General features: G+C 61.8%; 1 long non-coding RNA gene across 1 annotated transcript; it reads right to left on the bottom strand.

Moving 5' to 3' along the window:
- Positions 1-524: 524 nt before the first annotated feature.
- Positions 525-6028, bottom strand: LOC137214675 (uncharacterized). The gene is made up of 3 exons (XR_010938982.1): positions 5873-6028; positions 3797-4003; positions 525-746 (listed from the first exon to the last, which is right to left on the bottom strand). It is a non-coding gene; the product is annotated as an uncharacterized lncRNA (long non-coding RNA).
- Positions 6029-12707: the final 6679 nt, after the last annotated feature.

The following is a 12707-nucleotide window of genomic DNA, read 5'->3' as shown; positions in this document are numbered from 1 at the left end:
TCCACTGCTCTGCCGACCGTGGGAAACTCTCGGGCAGCCTCAGCAGGCCGGGGGGCGGGGGGGAACCTGGATGACACCCTCTCAAATCCTGGCCCATACCAGCTCTGTGTCAGACCCCAGAAGGAAGTCGGTCCTTAAATCAAGGGCAAGCAGCCTCAGTAACAGTGAGAAAATTCATCCCCACGCAGATCCCACGGGAAGCTGCACGGCTGGCCCTTCCCAGGCTCACACCGGAGATACGACTGCGTTGGCCTGTGGCTGGGACCCGCCAGGAATGGGCACCGGGCCTGGGGGGCTGCCATCCAGGATTGTGTGCGCCTTGCCGCCCAGATCAGTAGCCTATTAGGGGCACCAATGCGGTGTATTCAATCAGCACTGCTCTGACTCGGTCTCAAAATCCGTATTATTGGCCCAATGGAGTGTGACCGGCTCCTCCAGGGTCTGTCCAAGCCACTTGAGTGAGACTAATACGAAAGCTTCAAGCAGGCGGCCATGACAGCAGCGCCAGGGGCAGGGGCCTCAGGGCGCCTGCACTGCAGCCCCACCGCCCAAGAATGCAAGCCCCTCGCCCACACCCAAATCGTGCCGCGTTGCCACATGCACTTACTCTCTGGGAAGCCAGGGCTGGCGCTGGGGTGAAATTCAGGGTATTTAACCGCTGTGGGTTGAACTGAGTCCTCCTCAAATCCATGTTGACGTCTCGACCCCAGCAGCTGTGAACGTGATCTTATTTGGAAACAGGGTCACTGCAGATGTAATTAGTTAAGATGAGATCGCCAGGGTGGGTTCTCACCCAGTATGACTGGTATTCTTATAAAAAGGGGAAATCTGGACACAGAGACAGACATGCACACGGGGAGACGTCACGTGAAGACAGAGGCAGAGATGGGGGTGAGGCTTCCACGAGCCATAGAACATCAGAGGCACCAGCAAACGCATGTGACACACAGGAGCAAGGAAACATTGGGCAGGGTAGAAAATGTATTTCCCACTACAGCTCATACTCAGAAAGGCTTGAAAGCCACGGATCTAGACAATTCTCAGAAAGATACCAGGATACTTGTTCTTCTGATTCCCATTTGACAGGGAAAACTAGGCTTCCAAGGAGTGGGTGAGACAGGGCCCCTGGGCCCCCTGGGTGGGGAGCCCTTGTGCTGAGGCCCCCCGAGGGGTCTGCAGGACTGGCTGTAAGGGCAGGACCCCCGGGTTGCAGATCTGGTGCCTGGTCCCCCCGGCTCAGGAAAGCGGGGCTGGCCTGTGTCCCACATCTCAGCCGTCTGGGGACCAGAGGGCGTGGATGTCTAGAGCTTAGAGGCGGCGCTGGGTTCAAATTCCAGCTCTATTGTCTCCTGCCTGGGAGACCGTGGCCCTCAGGGACAGAGGAAAGTGCCTTGAAAGGCGACGGCCCTCCTGCCCGCCCACAGCCCCCATGGAAAGCCAGGGCGCCGGCCAAGGCCATGCTCTCCTCCACCTGGACACAGGTCTCCCACCTATCCAGTGGAGGGCGGACGCCTGGGACTTGGCCTCAACGGCCCGTATCCCTCTGGGCAGGCCCTGGTTCCGACCAGCCATCCAGACCCGAGTCTGGGGCTGCCGCTCACCTGGCTGTCCCTGGCACTGAGCAGGTGGGGACCACAGGAGCGCCTGATGGGTGGGAAGAGGCAGGGCCACCACCTCTCAGGCCTCAGCTTTCTCCTCCGGCCATACTGTTATTTCTTCCTTTGGCTACGTCCAGACTCCAGCCCCTTCTCAGCCCCCAACACCTCTGCCTCCTTGTCCAGCCCCATCCTGGAACTCCTGAATGATAGCCTCTGTGCTGGTCTCCCCACGTCCGCCACTGTCCTGGGGAGGAAACAGCTGGCGTTTTCCTTTCTCTTCCCCTCTTGAAATAGGACCAGTAAAGATGTTCATAACATGAGGTAGACGGGTCTTGATGTGAGTCTCAAAGCAAGAAAGAAACAGTCGTATTTGTCTAGTTCCAACCCTGTCTTAGCAAAGATCTGCAGGAGGTGGGGGAGGGGCAGGTGGCCCCTGGGGAGAGCTCTGGGCAGGGGGCAGCGCAGGTGCAAACGCCCCCAGGTGGCCTGCCTGTTGCTCGGCCGCTGTCCACCTCCTTCCAGAGCAGCCCTTGGCCCTGTCCCCGCTTTAACCCCATGGTGGGCTGACAGGGGGCTCAGGGCAAAGGGACCCAACTGGACCCGGGGGTCCCTGCTCCCCGCCGGTGGGTGAGGCTCTTTGTGGGTCCTGCCCTGGGACGCTCCTCCTGGTCGGCGGGGGGAGCCAGCCCCTTCCGGGGTGGGGGCGTGTTTTGGCCACAGGCTCCTGGGCCCAGGAGGGGCGGCGGAAGGGGGAAAACAGGCAGCAGGTGCCGCTTCTAACAGCCTTGACGGGCTGCCAGTTGCCTCTGAGATCCAGAGCACATCTGCGCTCATCAGTTGGCCAACAGATGGGCCCCGGTTTAATATTTTTGGATTCGGTTACACTTGGGGGCCGATAGGAACCGTACAGAGTGCAGGTGTGTGAGCAGAACAGCATCCTGCAGCGGGGCGGGGCGGGGGCACAGGAACGCGCTCGGGGCCAGTGGCCGGGAGCCTGGCTGCAGGCACTCCAGGTGCCCCTGGGGAAGCAGCCTCACTCTGCACCTCGGGTTTGGCTGCGGGCTTTGTTATAAGCTTCTTGCAAAGCATAGGCCGCGGTAATTCCCCCATCCATCCTGGGAGTGATAGCACCAGTCAGCAGGGCTGGGCCGGGGAGATAAATTTGGAGCGAGGCAGAGCGGGGCTGGGCAGGGCCAGATGGCTGGTGTGGCCGCTCATGTTCCCACCAGCAACTGCTCTTGTTACTTAATCATGTCACGGGCAGGAAAGCACCCACCCCCATTCCTAGTATCTCTGGGGCCACCTTTGCAGCTGGCCCCGGGGGAAGTTCCCAGGAACTGAGATAAGGCTGCCGGATGCGGCCTCGGACTTGGAGCTCCAACCACGACCCCGCAGACAGTGACCCCACGGCGACTGTTTGGGACGGGGAGGTGGTGCCGACCAGGTGCCTGGGGGACCCTGGCAGGAAGACCTTCTGTAGCCGAGGTCCCGGGCAGGGCAGCAGTCACAGGCCCGCCCTGCCCGGGCTCTTCCTGAAGAGAACATCTTGCTTCCTCTCACGCCTGTTATCTCCAGCTGACGATGGGGAAACTGAGGCCCAGGGCAGCCAGGAAGCCTGCCCAAACCACAGCCCAGCAGGCCGGGGCTGCAGACACTGTGGGCGAAGCCGTTTGCTTCACCAGCCTATGGTGTTGCGTCCCTCATGGGCCCGATGGTCTTACAAGACCCGCCTCACTCTGTGCAAATTCTCCTGTTCATAAGGCGTCACCTGTCTCCCGGGGCCCCCATGACCGCAGCTATGTGGGAGGTCCTCACGGGGTGGGCCGGGGGAGGCCTCGGGAAGGAGTCCCTGCCCACGGGCTGCAGTCCAGCTGGAAAGGAAGACTCACACGTGGTAAACACACACATACATGTAACCAGACTGAGTGCACGCTGGCCTCCCGGGCCTGGTACAGGGGAGGCTGCAGTTCATGTACTGCTTCACTCATTCATTCGGCGAGTAGCAATACTTATTGATCACCTTCTGTAGGCCAGGCACGGCTCCAGGGGCAGGGGACACTGGTGAGGAGACAGACGCCTGCCCTCCATAAACACAAATATCAGTATGTGGTGCGTGAATTAACAGCTAAAGGAACCAGGGGACTCTTCATTTGAAAAGCAAAAGTTGAGATTTTTCAGGGCAAACAATAAAAGCTAACCTCTTTGGGGCTCTTCGTAGGTGGCAGGCAACAGGAGGAAGGCATCGCTGAGCGTCCCTTTTGTGCTGAGAAGGGGCAGGGGCTCCTGAGGGTGCCCAGCAGCAGGCGGCGTCCAGCCGGGCAGAGGGAAATGCCCATCCGGCAGGGGGTACACCCAGGACGAGAAGAGCACCTCCACTCTGTAGATGTGAGTGCACGCCTCGGCCCCTGGAGACAAGAAGCAACTCATACCTCGTCTGTGTCCCAGCAGAGCAGCCCTCAGCCCCTCACCAGGACAGGCCCCTCAGCCCACTGTCACCACTCTAGGCTGTGTGGCCCACGCCCAGGTCCACCGTGAAGGGCCCAGGGCACTGTCACTGAGGCAGGAGCCTGGGGTCACCCCCTCGACACACCCTTGGCCTCCTACGGGTCTGGGTGCTGCGCACCAGCAGGGCCAGCCCTTCTCCCTTCTCTCCTAAACCCACCCTCTCCCAGCCTCGGAGAAGCTCCTTCTCTCCTCCCCAGTCCTGCCACCCCTGCCTCCTCTGAGCCCTGGCCACTCCCCACCCCCAAGTGCACGTGGCCAGCTCAACCCCTCCCAAAGGCAGGGACCTCACAGGATGTTCCCAGCCTCCCTTGCAGCTAGGCACAGCCACAGTTTAGCCAACAAGCTGGAAGGGGAGAACTGCCTGAAAATTTCTGGGAAAGATTTTCCTCCCTGGCTCCTTTTCTTCCTTTTTTTGAACGCAGCGGTCACAAGCTGTGAGAGTTGCAGCCAGAGCAACCACCTTGGAACCATGAGGCAACAAGCCAGCACTCAGGGGACGGCAGAGCACGAGGATGGGAAGAGCTGGGGTCCCTGATGACATCATCGGCTCACGGCACCTAATCCAGCACCACCTTCTCCAGTTCCAGAAAATATACGTGATTGTTTGTTAAACCACTGTTGGCTGGACATCCTGTTACTTGCAGCTGAAAGCATCCCCAGGAAGTGCAAGGCTTAGTACCCGTGAACCCCCAGGCTGGACCTGGGCCACCGCCAGCCCTGCTTAGAGGCCAGTGGAGGAGAGAGAGAACCTGAAGATGAGGCCAAGATGGCTCTGCCACTCACTGCCTGGTGACCTTGGGCCAGTACTGAAACGACCCCCACTAGGCTTCTGCTTCCCCATTTGAAACGGGAGGGGGCCCAGCAGCCTCCCGCCCGACCCTGAGCCCCCTCCAGTGCACCTGTCTGGAACCACTGCCCCGAGCCATCTCCGAGGGCTTTGCCAGCTCACATCACCCATGACCCCACAGCTCTAGTAAAGGAAGGCTGAGCTGGCTGTCGGGGAGGCACTGGTGGGCATTCTAGGCGAGGGGACGTCATAAAGACCGCGCAGAGCCACAGCCTGGAGAGGCACACAGAGGTGGCTTGATCGGGGCCTGGATGGGAGCTGAGGAACCAGTGAAAGGTGGTGCGTGGAGGCCCCCAGCCCCAGCCCCGGTCCAGGCTGAGTCCTGACACTGCTCCCGGGCTCCCAGGCTGCCCTCGAGCTCTGCTGGGAGGAGGCTGGTCTGGTAGGGGGAGGAGCGGGAATCCCAGGGTCCTCCCTGCATCCGGGGAGGCGGCCGAGCCCTCCTGCACCCCTGACAGGCCATGGGGTTTACCCGCGGGGCCACACCTGGCCCCTCCCCTGGCCTGGGTCAGAGCCAAGAGGGAGGAAAGGTAACCAGACTGCTCCTGGGGCGCCGGGCGTCCCAATGCCCCCCTCTCACCCTCACGCCCCCACTGGGCGGATGGGGAAAGTGAGGCTGGGGAGGCGCAGCCGCCCCCAGGGGCCAGGTGGAGCCTCCCCTTCCCCCCACGCCCGCGGAGCGAGGAAGGGGGGCAGCTGAAGAGGCGCCAGATGGCCCAGATTCCCGGCTTCCGCAGAGACGCCCGGGAACAAGACCTCCTCTCTCAACTACTCTCGCAGCTGAAAATATTTACATCCAAATACGTCCCAATGCGCCATATTTTTGCCTCAAGCCAGCCTGGGAGTCTGTCCCCGCCACCTGGGAGGCGGCGACGCCTGGGTAGGGAGGGTCTTGCCTTCCAGGGGAGCTGACGAGTCTTACCAGAGGCCAGGATGAAGGAGCGCGGGCCTGGTAGGGAGCCCAGAAGGGACCCCGGGGTTCTGAAAGGCCGGCCTCGGGGCCCTTACGCTAGCAGGGGGCTCTGCTCAAGGGCGCTTCCCACAGGAGACGCGAGAAAAGCACCTCCTCCCAGCGAGCCAGGGCGGCACTCCGCTTCCCTCCCGCGAGACTGCCCTCCAGCGAGACTTCCCACCCGCGAGACTTCCCACCTGCTAGGTTGCCCTCTCGCGAGACTGCCTTCCCGCACACCCAAGTAGCGCAAAACGTGGATTGTTTTGCTGCTCTTCGGCTCGCGGTGTCCTCCGACCGGTAAGGCGGCACCTAGCCTCACTCGCCCCGGCTCCCCAGCACAGAGAGTAGCGTCCAGCTCCGGTAGGTGCTCAGTAAGTGCATGTGCAAAGCACAGACCGCTGAGTGCGTGGGAAGCTCACGCAGACCACTGGCCTCTGGCTTCCCGTCTGTGAGATGGGAATAACCAGTGACGCGGCCACGCCTTGCCTGGGCTGTGCAACAGGCTACGGTGGACGGCAGACTGAAAGCAGCAGAATTGTGTCCTCTCCGAGTTCCGGAGGCAGGGAGGCCAGAATCAAGGCGTCCACAGGCTGCGCTCCACCTAAAGCCTCGAAGAACAGATTATGGGCTGCATTGTGTCCCCACAAAATTCGTAGGTTGAAGCCCTGACCCCCCAGTACCCCAGAATGTGACTGTATTTGAAGATGAGGTTGCTGGGGTGGCCAGTGTCCTTATAAGAAGAGGACACTAATCCACAGACGCTGGGACTGCAGACACGCAAACCTGGACGTGGACGTTTACAGCAGCTTTATTCCCAATCGACAAAACTTGGAAGCAACCAAGATGTCCTTCGAGGTGAATGGATAAATAGACTGTGCTTCATAATAAATAGACAGTGGAATATTACTCAGCACTAAAAAGAAGTGATCTGTCAAGCCATGAAAAGGCATGGGGGAACCTTAAATGCAAGTTACTAAGTGAAGAAGCCAATCTGAAAAGGCTACAGACTGTGTGATTCCAACTCTGAAACATGCTGGGAAAGGCAAAACTATGAGATGGTGAAAGGATCAGTGGTGGCGGGGGGTTGGGGGGAGGGAGGATGAACAGGCAGAGCACAAAGGACTTTCAGGGCAGTGAAACTACCCTGCATGAGACTACGATGGTGGATACAGGTCATTATACACTTGCCCACACCCACGGAATGTACACCACCGAGAGTGACCCTGGTGTAGACTGCGGACTCTGAGTGATGGTGGTGCAGGTCCATCAGTTGTAATCAAGGTACCACCTGGTAGGGGTGAGATAATGGGGGAGCCTGTGAGTGTGAGGGGGCAGCGGCTCGATTTTTCTGTAAACCTAAAACTGCTCTAAAAAACAGAGTCTATTTAAAAGAAAAAAACCTGGCGCACAGAGCTGACCTCCTAGTGGAGGGACAGGCAATAAACAACATGAATGAGTAAAGCTTCTCTCCCTTGAGCTAGTGCCCAAGGGGCAGGAGGGGGAGGAGAAAAGGGGGCAAAAAGTGAAAAACGACATCGTTCCCAGTGGAGAGGTTTTCCTTTTTTATTCTTTCTGGATCAAACACAGCCTCAGATCCACTGGGCTCATGCCTCATGGGCTCACAGGAAATGCGTTTAGAGCTGATTGCTGAGATGCGGGGTAGACACTGGCTCCTCTGCAGGCGGGCAGCTCGAGGGACGGGGTGGGGGGTGCCCAGGATGCGGGAAACCTCAGCCCAGAGTCAGAGAGAAACCAGGACCTGCCGGGGCCTACCCCACCCTCCACCTGGGGCTCCTCAAGGGGAAAGTGGCCTCGGGGAGGGGCCTTCCCCTTTGCAGCTTGGCTGCTCAAGGGAGCAGGGTGGGCAGCTCCCCACAGCCCAGAGGGCGCGCTCTGCCGGCAGGCAGGTCCCCAGGAGTGTTGGGGTCACGCAGAGGTGACACTCTTCCCTTCTGAGCCTGGGTTTCCCATCCCTCGGAATGGACGGCCTTGCCCGATGCCGCTGGAGGGGGTGGCTGGTAAGCAAAGAGACTAGGGGTGGGGCGGTGAGGGCTGGGGTTCTTGGTGCAGCGGGACCCTCGCCCATCCCGCCCAGCTCCCCCAGCCCCGCTCTGGGTCTGACTGGACCCAGCGCAGCCCCACACCCCGGCCCCACGCACCGGCTGGTGACGTGGGCAGCCTGCTGAGCCTCTCGGAGCCTCTTGGTGACGGTGACAGGTATTAAGTTCAGGTGCTGACTGAGGAGACGTCTCAGCGCTGAGTCAAGGGGACTTGGCTGTCATCACTGTCACTGCCAGCACTCTGTGTCCATCCTCACACTCTGTCCTCACTGAGCTCAGCCCAAAGCCCCAGGCCTGCTCGTCAAGCAAGTGAAGTTCAGGACAAGAGGAGTGGGCATGGCTCCCCTGCCACTCCACACCCACCTCCAGGTTCGGAATGTGCGTGCCGCCCAGCCACAGACCACAGAGCCCCGGTCCCCCGAGGGCACTACACCAGGCCCCTGGCTCCCAGAAGCTGGGCCTGGGGCACGCCCTTATTGGGCCGGGTCTCTAAAGGCAGACCACTTAGGGTCTTGGGCCCCGTGACCCACCTCCCCTGAACCAGCCACACAGCTGGGGTCAGGGGTTGAGGAAAGCTGGTCTGTCTTCCTTGGAGGGTGTGTGGCGCACAGGTGGGGAGTAGCGTCCTGAGGGCTTCCCCTTCTCCTGCCAGTGAGTGTGCCGACCGCCCCAGAGCCCAGCCTCATGTGCAGGATTCCCAGGCATCAACCCAGGATGCAAGTGGCCCTTCTCCATGGCTCTGTTTGCTCAGTGACACCCTGACTAGGGATTGGCGGGCAGGGTGTCCAGCCCTGGGCTGGCCCCTCCTGTCTGCCCCAAGTGAGCCCATGGGGGCAGGTTTTCTCCTGCACCATCCCTGTTGACCACCACCATCTGGCCACACTTCACTCTGGACCTGGAAGCAGAGGTTGGCCTCCAGCCAGGCACTGGTCCGGGGGTGCTGGTCTGTCTTGGCTCACGTGTAGCCCACATCTCCCCATCTGGCCTCCTCTGGGGCTGCCTTGTGACTCATATCCCTCTTTTGGGTGCTTTGTGACTGGGACTGTCGCCCCTGTGAGTCCCAGTACCTCCTCTCTAAAGCGTGGCTGGCATGAGATTTGCATAGAATCATGTTTCCACTAATCCATCCATCAGTCACCCATCCATCTACCCACCCATCCCTCCCTCCATCCCTCCATCCATCCACCCATCCACCCTCCCATCCATCCATCCACCCATCTGCTCATCCCTCGCTCCCATCCACCCTCCCATCCATCCATCCACCCTCCCATCCATCCATCCACCCTCCCATCCATCCATCCACCCTCCCATCCATCCATCCATCCACCCATCCACCCACCCACCCACCCATCCACCCACCCACCCATCCATCCACCCATCCACCCACCCTCCCATCCATCCACCCACCCACCCATCCATCCACCCATCCACCCACCCACCCATCCATCCATCCACCCATCCCTCCCTCCACTCTCCCATCCACCCATCCCTCCCTCCACTCTCCCATCCACCCATCCCTCCCTCCACTCTCCCATCCACCCATCCCTCCCTCCACTCTCCCATCCACCCATCCCTCCCTCCACTCTCCCATCCACCCATCCCTCCCTCCACTCTCCCATCCACCCATCCCTCCCTCCACTCTCCCATCCACCCACCCACCCACCCTCCCATCCACCCACCCATCCATCCACCCATTCACCCACCCTCCCATCCATCCACCCTCCCATCCATCCATCCATCCACCCATCCCTCCCTCCACTCTCCCATCCACCCACCCACCCACCCACCCTCCCATCCACCCACCCACCCACCCTCCCATCCACCCACCCACCCACCCTCCCATCCACCCATCCACCCACCCACCCTCCCATCCACCCATCCACCCACCCACCCTCCCATCCATCCATCCATCCACCCATCCTCCCTCCACTCTCCCATCCATCCACCCACCCACCCTCGCATCCATCCATCCACCCACCCATCCACTCACCCTCCAATCCATCCATCCACCCAGCAGTCATGGGGGCTCCTACAGGATAGGAGAGGAGGCGGAAATAAGACACCCAGCCCGATGGGCTTCCCTGCCCACCTCCACCCAGTGTCATCTCACCACTGAGCCCCGCTGGCCTCCCTCCAGCTCTCTGGCTATCCTACAGAATCCTGAAAGCCTGAAAATGTGACCGCCTCCGGGCCCCTCTATCTGGAATGCTCTTCACTTCCGCAGGGGCAGCTCTTAATTGATCCCTCAGACACAGCTTCCAAATCACCTCCCCTGATTGCCCCACGGGCCACATCAATGGGGGCTTTTTGGTTGAATGTCTGCCTCCCGTAGGGGAGAAGGTCCCTCGCCCCTGCCCCCCGTCCAGCGGTGGGTGCTGGCTGCCGTGGCCTCTGGAGGGAGCAGCCCCACCCGCTCGTGCAGCCACTCCTGCTGCAGTCACTTCCTCCTCGGGTCCTTATCTCCCGGGCCGCCCAGCTCCGAAAGCCACCGCCAACGTCTGCTTCCCCACAAGCCCCAACTGCCCGGCCTGGGGGGAGCGGGGAGCAGGCAAGCACCCTCGAGGTGGCCACCAAGGGCCGGGCAGCCCCCGCTCCCCACTCGTGGGCAACTTGCTTTTCTTTCAACCCAACCTCTGTCAGCCCCTCTGATCAGAAAACCAGGCAGGATGAGACGCCTCCTCACGAAAGTGGAAGTGGCCCATCTGGGGTGCTCCCTGCAGGTGCAAGCGCCCCGAACGACTGCCCAGAGCTGGGGTGGGGGCTGCCTTCACAGGGGAGGGGCCTGTGCCTTCCCAAGACCCTCTCGCTTCCCAGTTCGCAGAGGCCCCACTGCTTGCAGCCTGGAAAACGGGGCGAGGTGAGAACCCCAGCACCAGTGCGAGTGACAGCTGCACCGCCGACCCCGAGGCAGGCCGTGCCCGGCGTCCCCCGTGGCATCTCCTCCTGGAACAGTCTGGGAGCTGGAACCACTGTGATCAGGGTGTCACACACGCTGAGGAAACTGGCCAGGGTGACCCTGAATCCCACCCTGACTGAGAGCAGGGGAAGCCAGGAGGGGCCGTGAGGACAGTAGCGAAGCCAGGGACTGGCCCCTGGCTCCCAGCACCCTCCCCTCCACCTGAACCCTGGGGCCCCGGGGCAGTGCACCCTGAGGGGACATGCACGTCGCAGCCCCTTCCAGGAACAGACAGGGTCTGTCCCTGCCTGGACTGTAGAGGGACGCCCACCTGCTGTGACGGTGGCCTCTGGGGAAAGAGCGGGAGGCACTGGTAGGGGTTCTTACTTGCTGCCCTGCGCCCTCTGCACTGCTTGGACTGCTCCCCACGGGCAGGAGTTACCTACAATCCAATTCAGTTCTGTCGGAATAGCACAGAAACCTGTGCATCAGCCCCGGGTCTGCGGGCTGCACGCCTCTGGCCTGTCAGAGGCCCTGAGACTGCGGCCGAGGTACGATCCCCAGGGACTGACTGCCGGGCCAGTGGAGGGCGAGGGCCACACTTCGAGGGGTCTTCCCACGGCGGTCACCACCTTCACCAAGCGGCCGTTTGAGTGACTGTGAAGGGCCCCGCCTCCCCTGTGCGGGGTGCCGAGTGGGGAGCAGGGTCTGGGACACCCGCTTCCGGGCTGAGTGGTCACAGAGGGCCCTGACCTTGTTTCTGGCGTCCGTCAGAGTGGGGAGCAGCCCGAACCCCCCCAGCAAATTCCACCCGTGAGCCCGAATTGGCACTGTTCCCCAAGGCGTCCATCGGGAAGTGGGGTAAGGGTCCCTGAGGAGCCCCCAGCCAGGAGGCCAAGCCCAGAGAGGGGGTTAGCCTGCCCAGCCTGGCGGGCAGTACTTCCAGGGTGGGTGGGGGCAGGACCCTCAGGCCGCGAGGGGAAAGCCCTGACTGGAGGGGAGCTGGCCAGAGCGGCAGGACCGGATCAGACCAGGGCTAACCCAGAGGTCAGGTTCAAGGTTACAGGCGATGCCCTTGAACAGTTGGCCCTGGGCAGGCGGCCCTGGGGGAAGTCTGGCTGAGGGCAAGAGAGGGCAGAGACCCCCAGACCAGCCCAGACTGAAGACAGGGCCAGGCCAGAGGGGAGACAGGTGGGCTGGGCAGCGTGGGAGTTGGAGGCTTGGCCAGGATGGACATTGCCCCCATGCTGCTGAGCTGCGCCCCTGCCCAGGTCAAGGGAACACACCCAGCGGGCCAGGGCCAGGGCCAGGGCCAGGGTGGGTGGGGTGTCACCGGCCGGGTGGTAGGAGGAAGTTGTTGGAAAGTCAGGACGGAATGGCCGTGAGGGAAAGCCGGGCAGGGCTGGGCCCAGATGGTTCCTGTTGAGGAAGCAGTGGGCACAGCTGCACGACTCTTCCTGGCCTGGCCACACTATCACAGCGACACAGCTGGCTGCCTTGCTGCAGGCTGCAGGCGACCTCCCCCACCGGCGCGTCCCCAGGCCCGCCCCGCATCACATGAGCCCCTGCGGCCGCCCGCCCCTTCCCCAGGCCGGCGGGCAGCGACTGCTAGACGGCCCAGAGCGGTCTGGGGGACAGAGGCCTCCGGCTCGGAGAAGCCCAGGCTGGCTGAGGCCCCTGTCTTTCCCTCGAGGGCTCACGAGGTCGGGAAGGACGCCCAGGGCCGTGCTCAGGCCCGACTCCCGCCAGCAGCAGGATTCAGTCTCCTGGACCCACCTCCAGCTCCATGTCCCGTGTGTCCCCCGTGCTGGAGAGTGGGCTCACGGCACCCACCAGCTGCTCAGCGCCT

This window comes from Pseudorca crassidens, chromosome 20, assembly GCF_039906515.1.
Source record: "Pseudorca crassidens isolate mPseCra1 chromosome 20, mPseCra1.hap1, whole genome shotgun sequence".
Classification (NCBI taxonomy): domain Eukaryota; kingdom Metazoa; phylum Chordata; class Mammalia; order Artiodactyla; family Delphinidae; genus Pseudorca; species Pseudorca crassidens.
Note: the sequence above shows the minus strand (reverse complement) of the source record. Positions and strands in the feature narration are given on the sequence as shown.